We start from the raw sequence: 12,122 nt of genomic DNA, 5'->3' as shown, positions 1-12,122 counted from the left end.
TTAATTGGACTATAACGGTGACAAACTGTGCCCACAAACTGTTAGAGCCTACATAAAGCTGTCCCAACAGCAGAGTCCCAGCAGCAGTCCCAACACCTTACCACTGTTACACCTTGTGCTGTGCTCACTTGAACAGGAAGGTGGTGCTGCTGTTCTTCCTGGGAAAATGTTGTCATCAAAGTCTGTCATTCTCTGGATTTATGGTGCTTTCAAGACAACTGGGAACTTTGAAGAAAACAGGGTCGAATCATGACGTTAGTGATCTTCAGGTTGGAGCTCAAGAAAGAGGCTGGAGTTCCCGACTAGGAAATTCCGAGTTGGATGACCGTTCAAAACGTATTTTCCCAGTCGGAGCTCGTTTTTTCCCCGAGCTTCCAGTTGTCTTGAACTCACTGAATTCTGAGTTTTCCCAGTTTCCAGTTATTTTGAATGCGGCCAAAGTCCTGTTGGATTGACAGAATGGCCAATGTTGAATGTTTATCCTTTTAAGCTTGGAAAAGAGACCCTTGAACCCATACTTGGACTACACATCCACTCCACTGGATAGCAGGCTAGTGATTGCTTTGCAATGCTTGCAGTTAGCCATTGATTCCTTCCAAACCACTCATTGTTAAATTTGCGATTTCCAACTTCTTGTGTAATGTTTATGTCCAATGGCTGAGGAGCACCGATACATTTTATCTATAATTTCTCTTCATAATTTCACTTCATATGACAAGAATTGAAAAGGATTTGCCAGTAGATTGTCGACTTGATTAATGATGATGACTGCTAGCTTGCTAGCTAAGATTTTGAAAGTTTGATGTTGACATGATCAGTCAAAGCAAAGCTACTGTAGATATAACGTGATTTGACTTTTTAACTGTGGACAATGACCTGGAGCCTTCTTGGATGGGCACTTCCAATGTAACTCTATGGCAGCACCCAAGGATCTTGAATTTTTTAGCTCTCCCTGTAGATTTTGCAGTGACGTAGTGTCCCCTTAAGTGACAGAACACTGAGCCAATCACGGCGCAACTAGAGAACATTACTAACCCCTATGCTCCATAGTTTCCGCCGGCTGCCCCACCACCACAGAAAGCACTGAGCAAGGAGCTGCCTTACTCAAGAAATCAAGAGACCATGTTTGTATGCGGCTTTATTAACTCAAAGATTATTATATATTTTTTTTACATTGTTTGCAAACTGATCTGTGACACGTATTAATGCCGAAATAACATGCAAAACAGGCACACAAAAAAATATATAAATATTTTAAATTATATATATTTTTAGGCTAAACTGGTGAAGCTTAAAACCGGTTGCCACTGGGCCTATTCTATGTAAAGATTAGGCTATGTGTATTGAGTGTAATAAAGATGTCTAGACAAGGAGGGAATGGGTGTGTGGCGAAGCTGCATTAAAGGTATGTTTCTGTCTCCTGACAAATTGTATGCATTTATTGTCATTGTATGAATTGTTTGTCATTGTGTGACTTCTTTAGGTTACCCTTTGTTTGTTAATGTTGATAAATTCCCCTTTACTAGATGGCCAAAAGTATTCGGCTATTTCAGCCACACCCGTTGCTGATAGGTGTCAGGCACGCAGCCATGCAATCTCAAGTTTAATACTATAGCTCTTGACACATTGATGAAAATAGTCATGGCCTCTAAACCTTCAAGCTGCATACTGGACTCTATTCCAACTCAACTACTGAAAGTCCTGCTTCCTGTGCTTGGCCCTCCTATGTTGAACATAATAAACGGCTCCCTATCCACCGGATGTGTACCAAACTCACTAAAAGTGGCAGTAATAAAGCCTCTCTTGAAAAAGCCAAAGGACCCAGAAAATATTAAAAACTATCGGCCTATATAGAATCTCCCATTCCTCTCAAACATTTTAGAAAAAGCTGACTCACTGCCTTCCTGTAGACAAACAATGTATACGAAACACTTCAGTCTGGTTTTAGACCCTATCATAGCGCTGAGACTGTACTCGTGAAGGTGGTACATTACCTTTTAATGGCGTCAGACCGAGGCTCTGCATCTGTCCTCGTGCTCCTAGACCTTAGTGCTGCTTTTGGCATGATCTATCACCACATTCTTTTGGAGAGATTGGAAACCCAAATTGGTCAACACGGACAAGTTCTGGCCTGGTTTAGATCTTATCTGTCGGGAAAGACATCAGTTTGTCTCTGTGGATGTTTTGTCCTCTGACAAATCAACTGTAAATTTCGGTGTTCCTCAATGTTCCATTTTAGGACCACTATTGTATATGTTTTACCTCTTGGTGATGTCATTCGGAAACATAATGTTAACTTTCACTGCTATGCGGACGATAAACAGCTGTACATTTCAATGAAACATGGTGATGCGCCAAACTTGCCCTCCCTGGAAGCCTGTGTTTCAGACATAAGGAAGTGGATGGCGGCAAATGTTTTACTTTTACACTCGGTCAAAACAGAGATGCTAGTTCTAAGTACCAAGAAACAAAGAGATCTTCTGTTGGATCTGACAATTCATCTTGATGGTTGTACAGTCGTCTCTAATAAAACTGTGAAGGACCTCTGCATTACTCTGAACCCTGATCTCTCTTTTGACGAACATATCAAGACTATTTCAAGGACAGATTTTTTTCCATCTACGTAACGTTGCAAAAATCAGAAACTTTCTGTCCAAAAATTATGCAGAAAAGTTAATCCATGCTATTGTCACTTCTAGATTAGACTACTGCAATGCTCTACTTTCCGGCTACTCGGATAAAGCACTAAATACATTTCAGTTAGTGCTAAACACGGCTGCTAGAATCTTGACTAGAACCCAAAAATGTGATCATATTACTCCAGTGCTAGCCTCTCTAGACTGGCTTCCTGTTAAGGGTAGGACTGATTTCAAGTTTTTACTGCTAACCTACAAAGCATTACATGGGCTTGCTCCTACCTATCTCTCTGATTTGGTCCTGCCGTATGTACCTACACATTCGCTACCGTCACAAGATGCAGGCCTCCTTATTGGCCCCAGAATTTCTAAGCAAACAGCTGGAGGCAGGGCTTTCTCCTATAGAGCTCCATTTTTATTGAATGGTCTGCCTACCCATGTGAGAGACGCAGAATCGGTCTCAACCTTCAAGTCTTTATTGAAGACTTATCTCTTCAGTGGGTCCTATGATTGAGTGTAGTCTGGCCCAGTGGTGTGAAGGTGAACGGAAAGGCACTGGAGCGACGAACCGCCCTTGCTGTCTCTGCCTGGCCGGTTACCCTCTGTAACGCTCGTCTTCGGGTGAAAGAGAGGAGGACCAAGGCGCAGCGTGGTAAGTGTTCATGATGATGAATTTTAATGCTAATCCAACAAACAGAACACTACAAAATACAAAACAACAAACGAAGTGAACAAACGAACGAAACAGTACCGTGTGGCGAACAAACACTGACACGGCAACAAACACCCACAACTCAAAAGTGAAACTCAGGCTACCTAAGTATGATTCTCAATCAGGGACAACGATTGACAGCTGCCACTGATTGAGAATCATACCAGGCCGAACTCAAAACCCCAACATAGAAAAAGACACATAGACTACCCACCCCAACTCACGCCCTGACCATACTAAATAAAGACAAAAATAAAGAAAATAAAGGTCAGAACGTGACACCCTCTCTCCACTGGGATTCTCTGCCTCTAACCCTATTACAGGGGCTGAGTCACTGGCTTACTGGTGCTCTTCCATGCCTTCCCTAGGAGGGGTGCGTCACTTGAGTGGGTTGAGTCACTGACGTGATCTTCCTGTCCGGGTTGGCGCCCCCATCGGGTTTGTGTCGTGGGGGAGATCTTTGTGGGCTATACTCGGCCTTGTCTCAGGGTAGTAAGTTGGTTGAAGATATCCCTCTAGTGGTGTGGGGGCTGTGCTTTGGCAAAGTGGGTGGGCTTATATCCTGCCTGGTTGGCCCTGTCCGCGGGTATAATCGGACTGGGCCATAGTGTCTCCCGACCCTTCCTGTCTCAGCCTCCAGTATTTATGCTGCAATAGTTTGTGTCGGGGGGGCTAAGGTCAGTCTATTATATCTGGAGCATTTATCCTGTCTTATCTGGTGTCCTGTGTGAATTTAAGTATGCTCCCTCTAATTCTCTCTCTCTCTCCCTCTAATTCTGTCTCTCTCCCTCTCCTCCCAGAGGACCTGAGCCATGGGACCATGCCTCAGGTCTACCTGGCCTGATGACTTCTTGCTGTCTCCAGTCCACCTGGTCGTGCTGCTGCTCCAGTTTCAACTGTTCTGCCTGCAGCTATGGAACCCTGACCTGTTCACCGGACGTGCTACTTTGTCCCGGACCTGCTGTTTTCAACTCTCTCTCTCTACCGCACCTGCTGTCTCTAACTCTGAATGCTCTGCTATGAAAAGCCAACTGACATTTACTCCTGAGGTGCTGACCTGTTGCACTACAACCACTGTGATTATTATTATTTGACAATGCTGGTCATCAATGAAAGTTTGAACATCTTGGCCATGTACTGTTATAATCTCCACCTGGCACAGCCAGAAGAGGACTGGCCACCCATCAGAGCCGGGTCCCTCTAGGTTTCTTCCTAGGTTCCTGCTTTTCTAGGGAGTTTTTCCTAGCCGCCGTGCTTCTACATCTGCATTGCTTGCTGTTTGGGGTTTTAGGCTGGGTTTCTGAATTGCACTTTGTGACATCGGCTGATGTAAAAAGGACTTTATCAATAAATGTGATTGATTGATTGAATCTCCATAGACAAACATTGGCAGTAGAATGCCCCGTACTGAAGAACTCAGTGACTTTCAATGTGGCACCGTTATAGTATGCCATCTTTCCAACAAGTCAGTTCGTCAAATTTCTGCCTTGCTAGGGCTGCCCCGGTCAACTGTAAGTGCTGTTATTGTGAAGTGGAAACATCTAGGAGCAACAACGGCTCAGCTGTGAAGTGGGAGGCCACACAATCTCACAGAACAGGACCGCTGAGTGCTGAAGAGCGTAACGCAAAAAATTGTCTGTCCTCACTTGCAATACTCACTATCGAGTTTCAAACTGCCTCTGGAAGCAACGTCAGCACAATAATTGTTTGTCAGGAGCTTAATGAAATGGGTTTACATGGCCGAGCAGCCACACACAAGCCTAAGATGAGCAATGCCAAGTGTCGGCTGGAGTGGTGTAAAGCTCGCCACCATTGGACTATGGATGCGTTCTCTGGAGTGATGAATCACGCTTCACCATCTGGCAGTCCGACGGATTAATCTGAGTTTGGCGGATGCCAGGAGAACGCTACCTGCCCGAATGCATAGTGCCAACTGTAAAGTTTGGTGTACGTGGAATAATGGTCTGGGGCTGTTTTTCATAGTTCGGGATGGCCCCTGAGTTCCAGTGAAGGGAAATCTTAATGCTACAGCATACAATTACATTCTAGACAATTCTGTGCTTCCAACTTTGTGGCAACAGTTTGGGGAAGACCCTTTCCTATTTCAGCATCAAAGTGCCAACGTGCACAAAGTGAGGTCCATACGGAAATGGTTTGTTGAGATCGGTGTGGAAGAATTTGACTGGCCTGCACAGAGGCCTGACCTTAACCCCATCGAACACCTTTGGGATAAATTGGATCGCCAACTGCGAGCCAGGCCTAATCGCTCAACATCAGTGCCCGACCTCAATAATACACTTGTGACTGAGTGGAAGCAAGTCCCTGCAGAAATGTTCCAACATCTAGAGCAGGGGTGGGCAATTCCAGTCCGTGAGGGCCTGATTGGTGTCACAGACTCCAATAATCACCTAATCATGATCTTCAGTTTAGAATGCAATTTGATTAATCAGCTGTGCTTGCTAGGGATGGAGAAAAAGTGTGACACCAATCAGGCTCTCAAGGACTGGAGTTACCCACCCCTGATCTAGAGGAAAGCCTTCCCAGAAGAGTGGAGGCTTCCCAAAGGGAGGACCAACTCCATATTAATGCCCATGATTTTGGAATGATTTGTTCGACGAAGAAGTATCCACATACTTTTGGCCATGTAGTGTACATCACCACCAGTAAATGTTCACTGTTAATTCCCATCTTTTATAATCTACAATGTTGATTTTACAGTAATTTCTCTTAATGCAATTCAAACTGATACACTTGATCCAGGAGTTTTGCTTTATTTCATAACATTTACATTTTTGTCAATTACTTCATTGTTTTGTCATTTCTTTGTCTTTTGTTTGCATGTGAGCATGTTTTTTTTGTCAGTCCTGTCAATGTTGAGTGATCACACATGCCTCAGCACACATAGAAGTAGGCTACTTTGCCTGTGTGCTAAAAGTGGGGAGGTTTCACAGTATTTCTGATTATCTTAGCTCACCACCACCAATTAATATATATATATTTTTTAAAGAAAACAACGGAACCACCACTGCAATATAGGCCTACATTCTTAATAAAAGGTGCTATCTAGAACCTAAAAGGATTCTTCCGCTGTCCCTATAGAACCCTTTGAAGAACCCTTTTTGGTTCCAGGTAGAACCCCTTCGGTGCCTAGGTAGAACCATTTTGGGTTCCATTCCACAGAGGGTTCTACATGGAACCCAAAAGAGTTATTTCTGTAACCAAAAAAAGTTATACCTAATAACCAAAAAGGGATCTCCTTTGGTGACAGCCAAAGAACCTTGTTGGAACCCCTTTTTCTAAGAGTGTACTCAACAAGTTTAACCTGTTTAGTTTACACCATTTTCATTCTGTACTCAAACATCTGCCTGGTGTTCAAGATAACACGCAATATAGCACTACCAACTTTGAAGGTTTTCATCAACCTCTGCTCAGACTTAAATAGCAGTGTTCCAAGAACCTCCACCAGGGGTGACTGTAGCGCCTTCAAAGGGACAAAAAGGAGACACAAGAGGGCACCCCACACTCATTTTAGATCCCAATGAGTCTTTATTTTCATACAAACACACTATCACTTCACTATCTGCTTTGCCATCTTTCATTTATGGCATTTCAACATTGACACAGAGGGGCACATCACACTCATGTCTTTTCTTGGAACTCACACACACACACACACACACACACACACACACACACACACACACACACACACACACACACACACACACACACACACACACACACACACACACACACACTACTGTAGCATTTTGTTTATATTTCTCACATTTTCGGCGTCCGGCTGAGGCTTTGGATGGATCATTTTGCACTGAGATGGGCACAGGGGTATGTGCAGTCCTTTTCTGTGCAGCGGCAAATTAGTTGAACAGGAGAAGAGGATGTGGTTGCTTGTGGAGGGAGAGTGGTGGGGGTGGTGGGTTGAACAGCTGCAGTGAAGCTGATTGGTTGCTCTGCTCATCACATCTTCTTGACTAAAAGAAAGACAGATTTAGACATTTGTTTGACATTGCCATAGTTCAACAGCTGAAAAGCTTCATTAACATGCTCCCAGATATAGCAAAACATTCCGTTTTCATAAAATGAAATATACTTCCCATCGCCATTTACAATTTTGTTCTTTAATCAAAAAAATTATAATATAGCACATTCAATTATGTTATTTTTGTAGACTATAGGCTACTCCTGTATCTACCTTGTACAATACCGTAATCATTGAACAAAGTAGTGTACCCATCAACATTTACAATTTAATTGATCAATTAGATAAATAATACTTCCACATACGGTTACATTTTTGTAAAATAGGCTACTCCTATATCCACACTGTAATAGGATACCATTATGATTTCATTGGTCTTGTAAGGCATGATTTTAGGCCTTCAATCGAAGTTGTATGTTGTACCTCGTTTCCCTCCTTCAGGGAAAAGTAGTTAGGCATCCCCCATTCAACTCAGGTGTGAATGTGTAGGCCTACTGACAGTGGAAAAATAAATCCAATAGCTCCAGCACACAATGGCATGTAGGGGTAGTGTATTACAATGTAAAATATGTAGACTACAGATGCTATAGCACCCCGTTTGTATATTTTCATTTACAATAGAATTTATCCATGAAATAAATACTAGAACATCAAATGACGTTATTATTGTACACTAGCCTACTCCCCTATCGACACAGTAAATAATATTGCCTACGTGCCTTCGACAATACATTTATCAATTCTGCAAAAAGTTATTATTTTCAAATAAACCAAATGTGCCTTATCTACATAGTAGGCCTAAATATTTCCTAACAATATCACATTTTAAATATACTTACTTCTCAATCGGATCAAGGACATATGGGTAATTCTTTTCATCGTCTTTAAGGAAACTATTTGGGCCAGACACTCGAAAATCGCATAGTTTTTCCTGACCTCTCAAGTATCTGCCCCTTTTTTTCAATTTTTGCCTAAAATGACATACCCAAATCTAACTGCCTGAAGCAAGGATACATATTCTTGATACCATTTGAAAGGAAACACTTTGAAGTATGAGGAAATGTGACATGAATGTAGGAGAATATAACACATTAGATCTGGTAAAAGATAATACTAAGTAAAAAAACGTGTTTTTTTTGTATTTTTTTGTACTATCATTGAAATGCAAGAAGAAGAAAAAATTCCATAATGTGTTATTCCAGCCCAGGCACAATTTAGATTTTGGCAACTAGATGGCAGCAGTGTATGTGCAAAGTTTTAGACTGATCCAATGAACCATTGCATTTCTCTTCAAAATTTTGTATCAAGACTGCCCAAATGTGCATAGTTGGTTTATTAAAAACTTTTCATAACTGTGCACTCTCCTCAAACAATAGCATGGTATTCTTTCACTGTAAAAGCTACTGTAAATTGGACAGTGCTGTTAGATGAACAATTAATTAAAGCTTTCTGCCAATATCAAATATGTCTGTGGCCTCCCGGGTGGCGCAGGGGTCTGTTCCACCAGAGACTCTGGGTTCAAGTCCAGGCTCTGTCGCAGCCGGCCGTGACCGGGAGGCACATGGGGCACCGCACAATTGGCCTAGCGTCGTCCGGATTAGGGAGGGTTTGGCCGGCAGAGATATCCTTGTCTCACTAGTGACTCCTGTGGCAGGCCGGGCACAGTGCACGCTGACCAGGTTGCTGACCAGGTGTTTCCTCCGACACATTGGTGCGGCTGGCTTCCGGGTTGGATGCGCGCTGTGTTAAGAAGCAGTGCGGCTTGGCTGGGTTGTGTTTTGGAGGACGCACGCCTCTCCCGAGTCCGTGCGGGAGTTGTAGCGATGAGACAAGACAGCTATTGGATACCACGAAAAAGGGGGTAAAAATTTTAAAAATATGTCTATGTCCTAGAAAATGTTCTTGTTACTTACAACCTCATGCTAATCACATTAGCCTACATTAGCTCAACCATCCCACGGGAGGGACACAGATCCCTTAGAGGTTAGTTAACCTGTTTGGGCTGCAGGGGCAGTATTGAGTAGCCGGATAAAAGGTGCCCATTTCAAACGGCCTCGTACTCAATTCTTGCTCGTACAATATGCATATTATTATTACTATTGGATAGAAAACACTCTCTAGTTTCTAAAACCGTTTGAATTATATCTGTGAGTAAAACAGAACTCATTTTGCAGCAAACTTCCTGACAGGAAGTGGAAAATCTGAAATCGATGCTCTGTTCTAGGGCCTGCCTATAAATGTCCTTGATATATATCAGTATACATGCACTTCATACGTCTTCCACTAGATGTCGACAGGCAGTGAGAGAAGAAATGGAGTGTATAACTTGATCTGGGGTCGAATAAAAGCTCTTTGCATGACGTGTCACCAGTTTCCTGTTTTCTGGAGAGCGCGTGAAGGGACCTGGTTTTGCCTTCTGTACAGCTGTCGTTATAGACGACTAATATCTCCGGCTTTGATTTTATTTGATACATGTGACAATATCATCGTAAAGTATGTTTTTTCAATATAGTTTTATTAGATTATTGAAATTTATTCGGGACGTTAGGCGTGTTGCGTTGTGTGCCTTTGTTCAGGAAGGAGAGCTTCGCGCTACTTTGCTAGCTTTCCGTGCTAATTGACTGGAGAAGAGGACATTCTAAATCCAAACAACGATTGTTCCCGACAAAGGACCCCTTGTACAACATTCTGATGAAAGATCATCAAAAGTAGGACCCATTTTATGATGCTATTTCATATATCTGTCGAACATGTGAAATAGTCGTTTGCGCCCAGATTTTGGGTACTCTCTCGCTATACCTAAGCTGGATGTCGTAATGAAGTTATTTTTAGAATTCTAACACGGCGATTGCATTAAGAACTAGTGTATCTATCATTTCCTATACAACATGTATTTTTTAGTAACGTTTATGTATAGTTATTTGGTCAGAATAGTTGAGTGCCATAAAAATATCCGCACATTCTGGGAAAAAGTTGCTACGTTAGCACAATGTATAACCACTGATTTCAGCTCTAAATATGCACATTTTTGAACAAAACATAAGTGTATGTATAACCTGATGTTATAGGACTGTAATCTGATGAAGCTTATCAAGGTTAGTCAAAAATTATATATCTTTTGCTGGTTTATTCGCTATCGCTAACGTGCCTATTGCTATCGCTAACGTGCCTTGATGAATGAATGTGGTAGTGTGGTAGGCTATTGTAGTAAGCTAATATAATGCTATATTGTGTTTTCGCTGTAAAACACTTAAAAAATCGGAAATATTGGCTGGATTCACAAGATGTTTGTCTTTAATTTGCTATACACCATCGATTTTTCAGAAATGTTTTATGATGAGTATTTAGGTATTTGACGTTGGTGTCTGTAATTACTCTGGCTCCTTCGGTCCTATTTCTGACGGTAGCTGTGATGGTAGCTGCAATGTAAAACTGATTTATACCTCAAATATGCACATTTTTCGAACAAAACATAGATTTATTGTATAACATGTTATAAGACTGTCATCTGATGAAGTTGTTTCTTGGTTAGTTTGGTTGGTTCTTGGTTAGTTAGGTTGGCTTTGTGCATGCTACCTGTGCTGTGAAAAATGTCTGTCATGTTTTGTATTTGGTGGTGAGCTAACATAAATATATGTGGTGTTTTCGCTGTAAAACATTTTAAAAATCGGACATGTTGGCTGGATTCACAAGATGTTTATCTTTCATATGCTGTATTGGACTTGTTAATGTGTGAAAGTTAAGTATTTCTAAAAAATATATTTTGAATTTCGCGCCCTGCACTTGAAGTGGCTGTTGTCATATTGTGCCCGGCTTCGGGCTTGCAGCCCAAAGAAGTTAAAACTCGTTTTTCAACCACTGCACACATTTCTTGTTAACAAACTATAGTTTGGCAAGTCGGTTAGGACATCTACTTTGTGCACGACACAAGTAATTTTTCCAACAATTGTTTACGGACAGATTATTTCACTTTTAACTCACTGTATCACAATTCCATTGGGTCAGAAGTTTACATACAGTAAGTTGACTGTGCCTTTAAACAGCTTGGAAAATTACAGAAAATTATGTCATGGTTTTAGAAGCTTCTGATAGGCTAATTGACATAATTTGAGTCAATTGGAGGTGTATCTGGATGTATTTTAAGGCCTACCTTCAAACTCAGTGCCTCTTTGCTTGACACCATGGGAAAATCTAAAGAAATCAGCCAAGACCTCAGAATAAAAATTGTAGACCTCCGAGAGTCTGGTTCATCCTTGGGAGCAATTTCCAAATGCCTGAAGGTACCACGTTCATCTGCACAAACAATGGTACTAATTGAGTATATGTAAACTTCTGACCTACTGGACAATGACCCCAAGCATACTTCCAAAGTTGTGGCAAAATGGCTTAAAAGTAATATATTTCTTGCCTATACTTCTGGCCCTGGATCTCCTGAAAACCAAAATATTTGACAGTAACACACAGGATATTACAATGAGAACAGAGGGAAACACAGCAGCCATTTAGGCTACATTTTTGAAAAACATTTCTAGGATAAGTGTAACAGAGATGAGTTAAAGTGCTCTAGTGATGAAGTAGCACTGCCTTCGACTTAAAACCACCCCTTGGCCAAAGAGTAATTTCTTTTTTTGTCTAATGGTTAAGACGTGTGGTTCCGGAGCAGGAAACTGGGGTTCACATCCTACCAGTAATGTGAGCATGTAAACAAATGGCTACTAAAGCTACTTTTCAATGCCCATATCAGGAGCAAATTCAGACTAAATACAGTTGTAAC

Source organism: Salvelinus namaycush, chromosome 32 (genome assembly GCF_016432855.1).
Source record: "Salvelinus namaycush isolate Seneca chromosome 32, SaNama_1.0, whole genome shotgun sequence".
NCBI lineage: Eukaryota > Metazoa > Chordata > Actinopteri > Salmoniformes > Salmonidae > Salvelinus > Salvelinus namaycush.
Note: the sequence above shows the minus strand (reverse complement) of the source record.